Raw genomic sequence first — 13905 nt, 5'->3', positions numbered from 1 at the left:
TCCCTCCTTAGCCAAAAAGATGATCTATTTAAGCAGCCTTTATTTGGGATCAAGCTGGGGGTTTGCTTCAACTGCGATTATTTCATCTGTCACCGCTGCGCCTTTTCGTGCCAGAGGAATATCTTGGCTTTCCTCAAACTGGAGATTTTTCTGGCTGCTTGCACCATGTGTGCTTGTGCTGTGTGGTTATTTGTAGGCTCTGCCAGCAGGAAGAGAGCAGCGCTGGGGTCTCCTCTGTCCTCTGGTGAGCAGCTAATGAAGCAGTTGCAGCCATCTGCACTGATGGGAAGGGACTTTCCTGCCCCAGCTTGGCGTTATCCAGGCAAATTGAGCCCGGAGGGTGGAGGCTGCCCAGGGGACCCTGAGGAGGGGAGGGGAGGCAGCTGGGCTGAGCCATCAGTGTGGGGACTCCCCCAGGATTATCCACTCAGCCCAGTCAGAACCTGCTCAGAACTTTGCCCTCCATCCTGAGAGGTAAAACCAAGGCTGATGCATGGACACAGTGACTGTCCCTGTTCATCCATGGCAGTCACAGCACAGTTCTGGGTGGCTCTGTCACTCTGGGGCTTGCTGCAGTCACAGGGACATCTTCCAAACCCTCTGTGGTTCCCACTATCACTGCTGCACAAGGAGAGGCAGGAGCTCTGTGGCAGTCCCAGATCAATAACACTCCTTATCTGCTGTCACAGCTGAGCAGAGAGAGGTTTTCACTCCTCCAGTGTGCATTCCCTACCCTCCCTCTACCACACAATACAAGGAGCTCCATCTGAGTCTATTTCCAAGATATTTCCTATTTCCAAAATAATCTTTGGTTATACTGATGTTTGTATTTACAGAAAACCAGTTTCTTTCATCACAAAATAAAAGCAAAACAAACCAGAGCTTCGTACCATGGCTCAATTGTGTGTTTCCCTTCAATCTGCTAAAACATTGTGGAATAAGATCATTTAGTCACCCAGTTGCTAGTAATGTTCTCTGCTCACCACACAGTGTCAATAACAAGAGTTGGAGCCTGTGGCCTTGTTTCGTGCTCCAGGACAGAATTCCTGACTAGAATTGTGTTTATAGTTTTTGTCTGTGGACACTCAAAGCCTACTGTCTGAATTTTAGACCAGTGATTTCCTGGAAATATTTGTATTTTCTCCTGAGTGATACAGTGCAGGGGTGAGCTGGCCACAATTGCTGTGCTGATGGACACAGAGGGAAGCTCTGGGCCAGCTCCTCATGCAGGAGCTGTGGATATCCATTTTTTAGGCAATCCTTTCAGCCTTGAATGCTGTTGCTACTACCAACAATTCCACACATTCTGCACGTTTCAGGCTGACCACGTTAGCAGTAAATAATCCCACTGTATGCCCAGTTTAGTTCCAGCTCGTGGCACCATTCCTCTGCCTTCTCCCTGAAACATCAGGAATGTGCATGACAAGGAGGAGATGTTTCAGCTGAGTGAAACTGGGGCAGATTTCCTCCCCTGCCCACCTGGAAGGACGTTGCAAACTCCACGGAAACAAACAGGAGCTACAGAACAGCCCCCAGGGTGCTCTGGAGCATTCCCTGCTAATTCCAGGCAGTTCTGCACTTTGTGCTCTGTCTCAGCTCAATTTTCACTCCAAGCCTTGGGCAGAGTTCTGCAGTTCATGGTACTTTGGGAATTTTTAAAAATATCTTTATTAATACAAATGGAAATTATACATATGTAGACAAGTCTGTTATGTTTAACAATATCTTTTTAATGGCTTCAATTATTAGATATAATGGCTTCAATAGTTAGATATTGTCTGTGCTTCTTTCCGGGCTACAAATGTCCTGAGCCCATTAGGAATAAAGACGATTGTCAGATCTTCCTGCTTACTTTCTTCACAGCAGTGCAGTATTTTATTTTCCCGTCCAGTTAATTTGTTAAAAAGCAAAACAAAAGGAACAAACCTTATTTTGAAGTAACCTAAATGAGATATATTTTTATCATTCCTGAAGTGACCCCTGTGTGCAATGAGATATTTGCTTTGCTGCAGCTTTAATGACATTGTGTTCAGAATCTGGGTTATTTTTATGTTTTAAATTAACTTTCCATCTTTGAGCAGCTTGGAAAGAAACCAAAAGACTTAAATGGGATTTTAGCTGGCAAGAAAGAGGGGGAGTGATGATGTGATTATACTATTCTGTAAAATCAATAAGAATTAACTAACTTTCTGTACCCTAAACCCAGATCTTTTGGTAGGATTTAAACTTGATTCCTCCTGTTGCTGCTGGGGATTTTGTGGCCACTAAAAGTTGGTTTTGGTGTTGTCAGACTGCTCCTGAGGTTTCCACAGTGCCAGGTTGAGTCTGGGGCTGGGCTGTAACAATTCTGGGGTTTAGCCCTACTTTGTAGGGCTCGTTTTCCATCCTTCTCCTCACAATGTGGGGATCTGTCTCCTCCAGGGGATTTCTCCACATCAGCTTTTCTCCAGAAGCTTTTCCAGTCTTTGCCACTTTTCCTAGATCTGGTCTTCACCTAAAGAAACACAGGAGCTGCACGAGGGGAGGTTTAGGTTGGATATCAGGAAGAACTAAGGAAGAACTAGGAAGAATTTCTTCCCTGGAAGGGCTGACAAGCAGTGGCACAGGGCAGTGCTGGGATCAGCACCCCTGGAAGTGCTCAGGAAACATCTGGATGTGGTGCTGATGGTTTGATGGCCCTGGCAGCGTCAGGGTGAGGGCTGGACTCATCCTGGAGGTCTTTCCCAACCTTGATGAGCCTTGATGAGGTTTCTGACTCCTAGAGGGGTATTTTTGCTGAGATCTGTGCTTTTCCTGGATGTGTTCATATACAGAAACTCTGCTGCCTCGCCTGAGTGAGAGTTTGGGTGCTGGGGATGACTCCAGGAGGGAGAACCAGGATCCTGATGAAGCTGTGATCCTGCTCCTGGGAATTGTGCAAGGAGGTCGGGAGTGCTCATCAGGGGTGTGCCGGGGTTGGGGCTAATCACTCTCATTAGCATCTCCTCAGCATGCACGGCACATCCCTCCTGCACACAGACGCCGTCTGAGAAATGTTTATTCGCAGCACTCAGGGCCAAAACTGCTCACAGCAGATTTTATTTTTTTTCCTGGGCTAAAAGCAAGGCAAAAAAAGCCCCGCTGAGTGAGCAGGCTGGCACCTCCACGGCACACGGAGGGAAGCAGGAAACTTAATTATGATTAAATGAAATTCACCCTTTTCCGTGGGTAAACCAACACCCAGCCACAAAGCCGGCATATGTGAGCCACCCCCTCAAAATTCAGCATTATTCACAAATCCTCAGCTGGGGCAGCAAGCAAATTGCAGGGTGGCATAAGCTCCCCAAAGCTATTTTGAAGGCTTAGTGCTTTAGTTGAAAGCTATTTGGACAATATGGTTTGTTTCCATTTCTGTACAGCGAATTCTTGCTGCTTTTATGGCCTCCTCCCTTCACACCACCCCGTTTATTTTTGTAAATAAAATCGGAATCTTGGGATTCAAAGTAAAGGTTTGCCATTGATTTATGAATGGCCACTGTAAATATAATTAATGCAGTTCTAATGTGAATTTTATGAACCTCCACAGACTGTACGTGTTTATAGCTCTGGGAGCAAAGGCTGGTCTGTGGCCATTTGTGTAAGGCATAGAAATGGATGAGTGCAAGTAACCACTTAAAAATGATGGCGCTTTGGCTGATGTATTATTACAGCCTGTGGGGAAAAAAAAAAAAAAAAAAAAAAAAAAAAAAAAAAAAAAAAACCTGGCTTCACCTTAAAAATATAACTCTATTTTATATATATACATAATTATAACAAACCTGGAGTCATGCTCAGAGAGAGCAAGGGTAATCACACCACACTGCTTGTTAAATATTGCTGCTCAAAAATCCACATACTTAGAGAACTTCCCCAGTCCTTACAATTCCTTATAAATTACCTGTGCTGCCTCAAAACCTCCCCAGAACCCCGAAAATTTGGGGTAAAACATCCCCAGAAAACCCCAAGATCCCCAAACTTGGGACCCCTCAAACCCCTGGGAGTCCCAAATTTGAGCCAAACCCCCAAAACCACCCCAGTAGGATCCTGCTGATACTCTGAAGAATTTGATGATAAGTCAGTATTTTGCTGTTGCTCATTCTTTTTGCCAATAATTCTGCAGGGCAACTCCACAGCTGCATTTTTGGGTAGAGAGGAGAAAGCCCCAGAGTATAAAAGTGTGAAAGTGTAAAAGTCACTCACTCAGATAGAGAAGAATGGAGTACTTTTAGAATATTGAAAATTGTCCAGGTTGTGCCTTATTCAGACAAATGTTTCTCAAATTCCCCCTTCTCTAATCTAGGAATGGGTTTTTTTGCTTGGGGATTTTTATTTACTCTCATGTTTAATGGCATGCTAAGCACTCTGAAATATCTGTAAGAGGGAGGACAATGTAAAGTCGTTGATATTTTAGGACATAGAGTTTTTTAATAGCTCATGCTTTTAATTTGGTTTGTACTTTAATGCTTCATAATTTCATTCTTTTGCTGTCACCTCAGGACTTCCCTGGAAACAGGAAGCAGCGTCTCCACTGACCCACTCAGGTACTGTAATCGTCTGTAATCGTAGTTGTAGGTTTGAAGTGACAGAAATGCCCTGTCCTGCATCAGCTGCACATCACACAAGTTTATCTTGCCATGCTCAGCCTGCAAAGGCACTGAGAGCTGGATATTCCTAAGAGTGGATTTCCAGCTGGAAATTCAGCTTGAAATTCAGTTCTGGCTTCAAACTCTGGGTTTGTTCTGGGAGGAGCACAAAGGAGAGTGGCAGAAGGGTGTGTGTGTGCACAAACCACCTCTCCTCAGGTTGTATCACCTTCATGCTGCCAAGATTTGCCCTGTCCTGCTGTCCTGGCAGGTCTGTGCTGCTCTGGGGGACAGTTGTGTGGAGATGTCACCCGTGTTTCTGTTACTCAGCATTTTGATAAAAGCACCCACCCTTCAGAGAGCTCTATCACAGGAGGCACTGCCAGGACTGGGATTTTACTTTGATCACTCCATTTAGAGAGAAATGCTCGGCCCTGTTAACACTGCATATCAAATGGGTACCTTGCATCTTTTATTCTCATCCCTGCACGCTGCAAAGTGCATCAAAGGCACAGACTGCCTTTGATAAAGCTGGGGCAGGGTCCCTCCCTCTCAAACTGGCAGCTGGTTTGGTACAAGTCTTCTTTTGGAGGTGCTCTGGGTTGGGGATGTGACTTTTTCCCACATGGTGTCATTTGAACACAACGGTGTTGAGCTGTTCTGTTTAACCTTATTCAAATCAAGGCCCCTCTGTAATTAATCTTCCGTTGTTATCCAGTGTAAAGTCCTCTGGAAGTGAAGCATTTGCCTTGTTACCATTTCCTAGCAGCCACCCCCTGTGCTGTGATATTCCCTTTGTCCTCAGCACTGGGCCACGTTCAGTCCCCACTGTACTTTTGTCCCGTTCCCAGTGGGATGGGAACACTGGGCCTTTGTCTGCCAGGACAATGCAGGAAAAATCCCAACTTCCCCCTGCTCTGCTCCTCTGCAAATTTATTTTTACAAGAGCATGGGGTTGCTGGTGTGTGATTTACCACCTTTATTGCAGGCTGGAAATAGATTTTATTACAATATTTTTCTTCCATTGAGTATTTTTTTTTTCCATGAGAAGAGGGTATCAGTGAGGAATATGGAAGAATTAGATGCATGTAGTAAATCCTTCAGAATGTTGAGGACTGGGCCGAAATAATACCTGGGGGTTACCAGACAAGGGTGTAAAAATGCCACTCTTTAACTACAAACTGAATAATTTTGTGAAGTTTAAAAAACTGTTTGAAGTTTTTTTTTTCTGAAAAAACTTTAAAAACTGTTTAAAGATTGTTTAAAAAACTGTCTGAAGTTTAAAAAATCTGGAGTGAAACAATCACTGAGAAGAAACTGAAGGAAACAGTTGAGATTTTTTCAAATGAAAGTGTGATTTTTTTTTTTCTTAGTGTTAAATAGTTACAGAGCAAAGAGCATGTGATAGCAAATCCACTTCAGCAGGTCAAACAAGCCTGTTCTGGAGCTGTAATTAGACAGAATTAAGGCCATTATTTTTGAAGTACAATGAAAGGTAATGGAAGGTTTCTTGTCACTGGATGTGTTCTCATGAACCCGTTGAGCAAATTGGCCTTTGAAGAACCCAGAAAATGGGATGTACCAATTAACACAGCCCCACCCAGTGTCCTCTCAAGTATTTCCTAGTCAGGGCACTTTTGCTCAGAGATTTCCTGTCCCCATCACAAGGGACATTTCCCCTCAGTGAACCGCTCAGTGCAGGAAAGAGTAAAGGTTAATGTGAAAAATTTGCTTCTATTATAAAGAGGAAAACATGTAAAAATGGGCATATTTTATGTGTGTATATATTGGTTGGCCCAATTTCCTTCACAGCCTGCACAGGATTTATTCTGGATGTTTTGAGTTGGCCTCTGTCAGCTTTCAGCTGCCATCTGAAAATATTTTGTTGCCTAATATCCCAGTTTTAATGTGGCCCTTCTGGAGGGTTGAATTGCCAGGCCTGTTCCAAATGAGCTGGACATTTAAATGTTTGAGCTCTGCAGATATCTGGGGGGGATTTGTCATCTTCTGGAGCAAACTGATCAGCCAGTGGCTGTGTGAGCCCAGGGAACAGATGTGCAGAAAGGACAGGCAGGGTTAAGAGAACAGCAAAGTTCTTCTTGCCCTTCTCCATGGATCCTTTGGCAGCTGAGGGGTTTTAATAACCAAAAATAAAGGGCGGGATCAAATGATGATGAGGATTCATCTGTGGGGGAGTGCAGAGCTCTGAGAGCTGTCTGAAGCCCAAGAGCTTTGTTTTGAGTTTCAGGAAGGTTTCTAGGCAGCAGAGCTGCCCTTCGAGTCAGTGTGGAAGGAAGAGACTTTGTTTTATATCCTGACACTCTGAGCATCCCTGCAGAGCTGGTCACCAACACCTGGGTGATGCTGTTTTACACCACAACGACACAGACTCCAACTTCAGAAGGCTGAAAATTACTCCTTTATCTTTGAGATGTGTCTCTCTTTTATACTATTTCACACAGACCAATCTGATTGGTGACACAAAGACAAACCTCTTCACTCACATTGGTCAGAGCAGAGGGACAGCAAGGAGAAGTCCCTCCTGGGGAAAGGAATGAATAACAAAGTTCCAGTTACAAAAACATTTCTCCTGTTCACAGAAAATTCCTTGGGAAAAGAATTTCAGAAAACCAAAACACCTCAGGCATGGAACCAGGGCTACACCTTGGGGTGTCCCCAGGGTGTCCCCAAGCCCAGGGGCTCTGTGGGAGCTCTGCCCTGCTGGGACAGGGATGCTCCAGGGCTGGGACCCGGGGATGCCTGCGAGGGGCAGGGAGAGACATCTGCTTTGCCAGAGCCTTGAGCATCAAAATTTGCCTTATTCTCTGAACAGCCCATGAATTTTTCCCCCAGCTTTGATGTGGAGGCCAATTCCTGCTCCTGAGTGCCCACAGAGCACCCGGAGCTGTGTGTGCTGGGGTGTCCTGTGAGCCTCAAACACCCAGGAAAAGCTTCAGCACTTTTTGTTTGCCCAAACCCTTGGTTTGCAGCCCTGCTCTGTACTCCCCCACTTTGTCATGTGGTGTGTGGATGAATATTGAAAATCCTGAACTCCCCAATACACCAATGGCTACCATGAATTTTTTGTGTGTGGCCAGTGGAGTATTTCACCCTGGAGTCTTGAAAGACTTGTGGAAAACAATTTAACTACCACAATTTCTCTGCTATTCAGGAGGATACTCTGTTTTTCTGGGGAAGTGAAATGTTTTTCAGGAATGTTTCCTGGCATATCACTCTAAAAGTTTAACTGAGTAAACAACAGTAGTTCAATATTACTGTTTTGTGAAAGATTGTCACCAGACAAGTCAATTTTCCTGGTGTGCCCAAGCAGGAGCTCCAGCAGGCACTGGCTTCACGCTGGGGTTATTTTATCCCTCAGTGGATTGTTTTCCTGCAGCCTCAGAGCTCCAGGGGCTGGCAAGAAAACCACCCCTAAAAAAGGAGGTGCTGCGACGTTCCGTTTCCACTTGGCCCCTTCTTTTTTTTCGTGGCTGTTTTTGAAAGCCTTGTCTGAACTCTGAGTGACTGCAGGAATTCTCAGCAAACTGCTCACGGCTCCAGCGCTGGAGCTGCAGCACATCCAAAAATCCCTGCTCGTGTTAGGCCTGGGAATTCTGAGTCAAAGGTTTCGGTAAATGCCTTTCTGAAAGAACCAGTTCTACGTCCCGGCTGAGCGTGAGATGCAGCTTAATTTCCTTTGTTGTTTTCCTGGGGAAGACAAGTGAAAATGAAGAACGTGTTGAGAGTGTGGGGCTTTTCATTTGCAAAAGTGCTCATTAGCATTTTCCCTGCGCGCAGGGTGGGATAATCAGCGTTGGATGCTGTCAGGAAATCCATGGGTACATGGCTCCTGTGCTCCCAGCCCACTGCTTAGAAATAGATAATTAAGGTGATAAATGGGAAATATTTTTTGAGGGGGGTTGTTGGTTTTTTTTTCTGGGAAGGATATGATGCTGAGAAAGAAATTGTTTTGTAATGTGAACAGACAAAGGGTAAGTTTCCTGAAAAGTCTCATTTGAGGATCAAGTCTTTGGCTGAGCTCACTTGTCTTGGGCTGCCTTTCCCCTTTTCCCTTGATCCTGGGAATAGCTGCCCTTGCTTATGGGATGTAACCATTTTTCTTCCTCTCTTTTATCCTTCCTTTTTTCTTGGAATGTAAAAAAATCAGATACAAAAATGTTACAACGGGGAAAACTCGATTTCTTTTTTTTTTCTTTTTTTTCTTTTTTTGTGGAAACAAAGGAAAAAGGATTTCCCATCACCATCTTGGCAGTACCAAACCCCAGGCAGGAGGCAGTGCTGGGAGGTTGGGGCTCACCAGCAGCCACTGGGTCTCCAGGGCCTTCCCTCAGTTCCTCTTCTGATAAAACTACCCTGGAGAACTGGGGATGAAAAGCAGGGATGAAAGATTTTCAATCAGAAAATCTAAATATCCTCACCATGATGCCATCAGTGGCTCGAAAATTGCCAAGCTAACGAAGCCCAGGGGAATTTGAGTCCAGTGAGAAAAACAGGCTTGAATTTGGCAGCATTTTGTGTTGTTGGGGGCTGATGTTGCTTCTCACAGATACTCACTTGTGTTTGCTTAGGAGTCACCAGCTCTGGGGCTGCTCTGAAAGAAATCCCAGCAAATAACACAAGGAAGGGGGTACTTGAAAGAGAATTTTCACAAGAAATTATTTTTTTAAAGGCCCAAATAAAACACTGTTTCCTGCAAGTTGCTTTTTTCATGATTTGGTCGTTCCCAGCACCTGCCCTGCCCTGTACAAGGTGTTTTTAGGAAAATACCACACGAAGTGTGACCCTGTTTAAGCACAACCCGCTGATTCCTTTACTTCACTAAAAACCTGCCAGTTCTTACTCAAATATTATTATAATCTCATTTAATTAAACTTACCCAAGGCAGTTTTCTAAGAAGATGCGAGGAGGGACTTCTGTAGCTGCACAGTGACAATGAGTAAAACCAGAACCCTTAAATATACCCAATATAGATCCCTAAATATAGCTTATATAGATCCCTAAATATAGCTTATTATCCAGGCACTTGGGCAACTAGATAGGTGCACATGGAAAAGAGCCTCAGGTTGAGGCTTAGGGGTTTGGTTTGCTCTGCATATTTTTTAAACAGAGTTAAAATTCTTGTGGCTTTTTGAGGAGGGATTGTTGGGGTGTTTTATTGTTGGTTGGGTTTTTTTTGTTTGGGTTTTTTTGTTTGGTTGGTTTTGTTCTAAACACTTGTCCAAGTGCCAGAGTGGTTTAGAAGCATTTCGTCAGAATCTGCTTTTGGTTTTGTTGTTGTGACTGTTGAACTCTATAATTCTACAGAAGTTCTTCTAAGTTCTTCTATTCCTATTTGACAGTATTCAAACTGTAGCCTAGATGTTTACTGTGAGTGATTTTCAGAAAGGAATCAGAATGACAAACAGCCAAATTATAGTTGCTGGAAGACTAAACTTAGAGAAAACTGGACACAAGAATTGGTCTCCATCAGGACCCTTCTTATTTACCAACTTTTTTTTTTTTTAATTTTATATATATATATATATATGGGGGGTTGGGGTTTTGTTTCCTTTTTTAAGATAAATTGTTGTTGAAGTTCCCGTGTGCCAGTGCTGTTTGTTGCAATGGGGCAGTTCAGTGCTGTTGTTAACTCGGAGTATCCTCTGAGAGTGGAGAAGGGGAGGGATGGGCACAAATCTCTCCTGTCTGACCAGGGACAGCACCCAGGGAAGGGCTAGAGCTGGGCCAGAGAAGGTCAGGGTGGATCTCAGGGGAAGATTCTACTCCAGAGGGTGCTGGGCACTGCCCAGGTTGCCCAGGGAATGATCCTGAGGCTGCCAGAGCTCCAGGAGCTCCCAGGGATGCCCAGGGTGGGATTTTGGGATGTCTGTGCGGGGTCAGGGGTTGGATTCTTGTGGGTCTCTTCCATCCCAGGAGATTTATAGAATCCCAGACTGATTTAAGAGGGACCTTAAAGCCCATCCTATTCCATCCCCCTGCCATGGCAGGGACACCTCCCACTGTCCCAGGCAGCTCCCAGCCCCAGTGTCCAACCTGGCCTGGGACACTCCAGGGATCCAGGGGCAGCCACAGCTGCTCTGAGGACCCTGTGCCAGGGCCTGCCCACCCTCACAGCCAGGAATTCCTTCCCAATCTCTAATCTAACTCTTCTCTGTGTGATTCCATTCCAGGATTCTCAGCTTTGGCGCTTCACATTGGGATAGAGAGGAAGGAAGGAGGAGGAGGAGGGGAGGGAGTTGGTAGAATTGGGCCATGGTAAAAGATAGAAATTAAAAAAAAAAAAAAATTGTGCTCCTGTCTTCTCAGAACAAAAGCTTTTATCGTGCCTGGGAGATGTTTCAATAGCAAACGCTGTTAATTGTGCCTTCCCCATCCCAGCAGCCCCCAGCCCGCTGCCCGCGGCTCGGGGAGGCTCCGGAGCGGCTGCGGGCATCCCCCGGGATGCTCGGCCGGGATTCCCCGCAGGGGCTGCCCGTCCCCGCCGGCTCTGCCTGCCTGGCCGGCCGGCTGTCTGTCTGTCTGTCCGGCTGCCTGTCCGTCCGTCCGTGCCCGCGCTCGGGGGCTGTCCCGCTGCCGCCCCGCGCTCCGGGGTTGGCTCATCCTCCCCCCTGCGCTCCCTGGCAAAGCGCGGTGGGAACCAGATAAGCACAATCTGGTGTGTGAACGGGAGGGTCTGAGCTCCTGCCTGCCTTCTTTTTTCTTCTTCTTCTTTTTTTTTTTTTTTTTTTTTTTTTTTTTTTTTTTTTTTTTCCTGCTCCTTTCCCCTCCCCTGACGAGAAGCCCCCAGTTCCCGAGGTGCCGCAGACAATGGAGCTGATGTGCTGGTACAGGAGGAGCTGATTAACGGGAGTGGGGGGGAAAAAGGGGGGGAAAGGGCAAACGCCTGCAGCCCCGTGTGCTGAGATCACAGCTCTGCTCCGGGCACCGGGCACGGCCGTCACAGCCCGTCGAGATAATTGCCGGCATTTTCCGAACTTCTGAGAGCTCTGAGGATGCTTTCCAAGGGTCCGGCAAAGCCCGCAGCTGGAATTTATCCACGCTGTTTGTCCAGGGCGCTTTCAGACCGGCCTAAAGCCGCCGAGAGGAGAAGTGGCATTTCTGTGTAATTCCAGGGATCCCGGCAGGACTGGGGGCTTTGGGAGACAGAGAGAGAGAGAGAGATAAACGGCGAGCGGGATCAAAGAATCCGTGAATCCGAGTCCTTTGTGCTGCTGCCTCTTTGTACGAGCCGGGCCGGGGGCTGCAGGTGCCGGGCCGGGTGCGGGGCCGTCCCAGAGCCCGGGGATGCGGGGACACCAGGCTGCTGCTGCTGCTGCTGCTGCACCGCCTTTGAGTCATTCAGAGCATCACAAAAAAGTCCTGTGTGGCTAAAAGCCCGCTGCAGACCGCGGCGGCGGCGGCAGCAGCGCCGGAAAATGCTGAAGTTGAAGGCCTTCTGCTTGGATTACTGGCAGTTTTTATGTCTCCAGCCTCTCCATGGTTTCTATAAAAGGTAAGGAAGCGTTAACTCTGCGGTGCTCTCCAGCACATGGTGCCACCAGGGCTTTTCCTCGCTCTTCTGCTCCCCGGGAGAAGGGAGTGGTAAGGCAATTAGTGACAACTTGTGACAAAGATCGTAAAGCTGCTTTGTTTGTTTGTTTTTATTTTTTTTTTTTTAATTGCGTTAATTATCCGCCGCTGTTGTCTCTGTGCGTGCAGATGTGAAGGTGAAGGCGCTGTTTGCTTTTAACCTCTGCTTTAGGTCACATCACCTCAGACTCAGGACTTTTTCTGCCCTGCTGTTTTATCCTCGGGCACAGCAGCTCGTGCTGTGGTGTCCACCCTGTCCACAACACCGGCAGATGAATTGAAATATCGTGGGAATTCATGTAATACAGAGAAGACCCTTTTATTTCCCTGAGATATTTAACAGTATAATAGCTCATCTTTCCTCTCCCTCGCAGCACATCAGAGTCATTCAGGGCAGTGGGCACTTCACTGGGGCAGGTCTGGCACCCAGCTTCAGTGATTGATGGTGAATGGTGACCATAAAGAATAGGTCTGGGTGTCAGAGGCATTGAGCTTGCCTATTTAATGGAACAGCAAAATAAGCAATTCCATTTAGCACGTCCCTGAACTTCCCCTGATGCTTTTTAATCTAAACTTGGTTTTCCTTGCTCTTGGTTTATGCTGCTGAGCAGAGGGAGCTGGACGGGTTTGGATTTGCTGGGGTGGGGGGGGGGGGGGGAAGTGGGGATCCCTTTGCTGGGAACAAAACCCTAAATTCTCTAAAATAGGATTCCGTTCTCCTTACGTACACTTTGTGCCCTGGCTACCTATTGTCAGCCTACAGAAAGTGCTTTGTACTCAATGCTAATTGCAGTTGAATTTTCCATGCAGCCACTGAAGGCTGGAAAAGGGAACTGCTCCAATCTTTTTCAAGGTTTTAGGGGTGCCCCCCACTTCCTGCCTTGAGCAACACGGGACCCTCGTCTGTGACCGTGGGCTTGTGAAGTTTCAAAAGATACCTTTATTCTCCTCTCCTTGCAGCTTTTCACACATTCCACTGCCAAGCCAAAAAATCCCCAACCCAGTCCCAGCCCATTGTGATGTTTTCCTTGCTGAGAAACCATATAAAATAATAGAAATGCAGCCAGACTGTTTTGACACAAATAAATACTGAACTCGAGGCTCTCTGTCTTGGATTCCTGGCGAAATCCCAGCTTTGTGGTAAATGAATTGCTGGGGAGTTATTCTACGTCTCCTAATGGAAACCCTTGCAAATGGGGCTGCCCATTTATTTCCTTCCAGAGAATTAATTCACTTGCCATCAAAACCTGGATGTGCTCGAGTCTTCCATCTGCATGGGCAGCACTAAAACCAGGCCTTTAAGCACTTCAGTGTCACACAGAGGCACTTTGTTCTCATCTTTTTGAGAAGAAAATTGAAGGAAAAGTTGCAACTTCCTCACGTTTGAAACAAAATCATTTCTTGGTTAGAGCACAAACAAGTGTGAAAAGCAGGTACTGCAGAATAACAAACCTTAAATGCAAGGAAGTTCATCTGAAAAAGAAAGAAAAAAAAAAACTTTCTGGAGGCTCTCAATTACTTTTTATTAGTGATTGTAAATTGTTTAAAATGCTCTTGGAGAAGAGCCCAGGGGCAATGAGGAGGTTCTGTGTGTGCCCTGTGTATATATTTGTTATTTTTATGTATAAAATGAGGTACCAGATAACCAAAACAGGACATGGGTAACATTTCCATGGAGTGATTGTGCTCTTTCCTTCTGTGACTCTGATTTTCT

General features: G+C 46.0%; 1 protein-coding gene across 5 annotated transcripts in view; it reads left to right on the top strand.

Moving 5' to 3' along the window:
- The window catches only part of IQSEC1 (IQ motif and Sec7 domain ArfGEF 1), a 270877-nt gene that overhangs the window by 134507 nt on the left and 122465 nt on the right, over positions 1-13905 (top strand). Inside the window, exon 1 of one of the 5 annotated variants that reach the window (XM_083869823.1) lies at positions 4518-4559. The exons of 3 other annotated variants lie outside the window; for them this stretch is intronic. The gene's annotated coding sequence lies outside the window, so the exon portion shown is untranslated. Of the gene's footprint in view, positions 1-4517; positions 4560-13905 lie in introns of those variants that run through there. One more of the 5 variants, XM_083869824.1, reaches the window with a different exon arrangement.

This window comes from Zosterops lateralis (genome assembly GCF_965231275.1).
Source record: "Zosterops lateralis genome assembly, chromosome: 11".
NCBI classification, from domain to species: domain Eukaryota; kingdom Metazoa; phylum Chordata; class Aves; order Passeriformes; family Zosteropidae; genus Zosterops; species Zosterops lateralis.
This window is presented reverse-complemented; position numbering and strand designations above follow the sequence as displayed.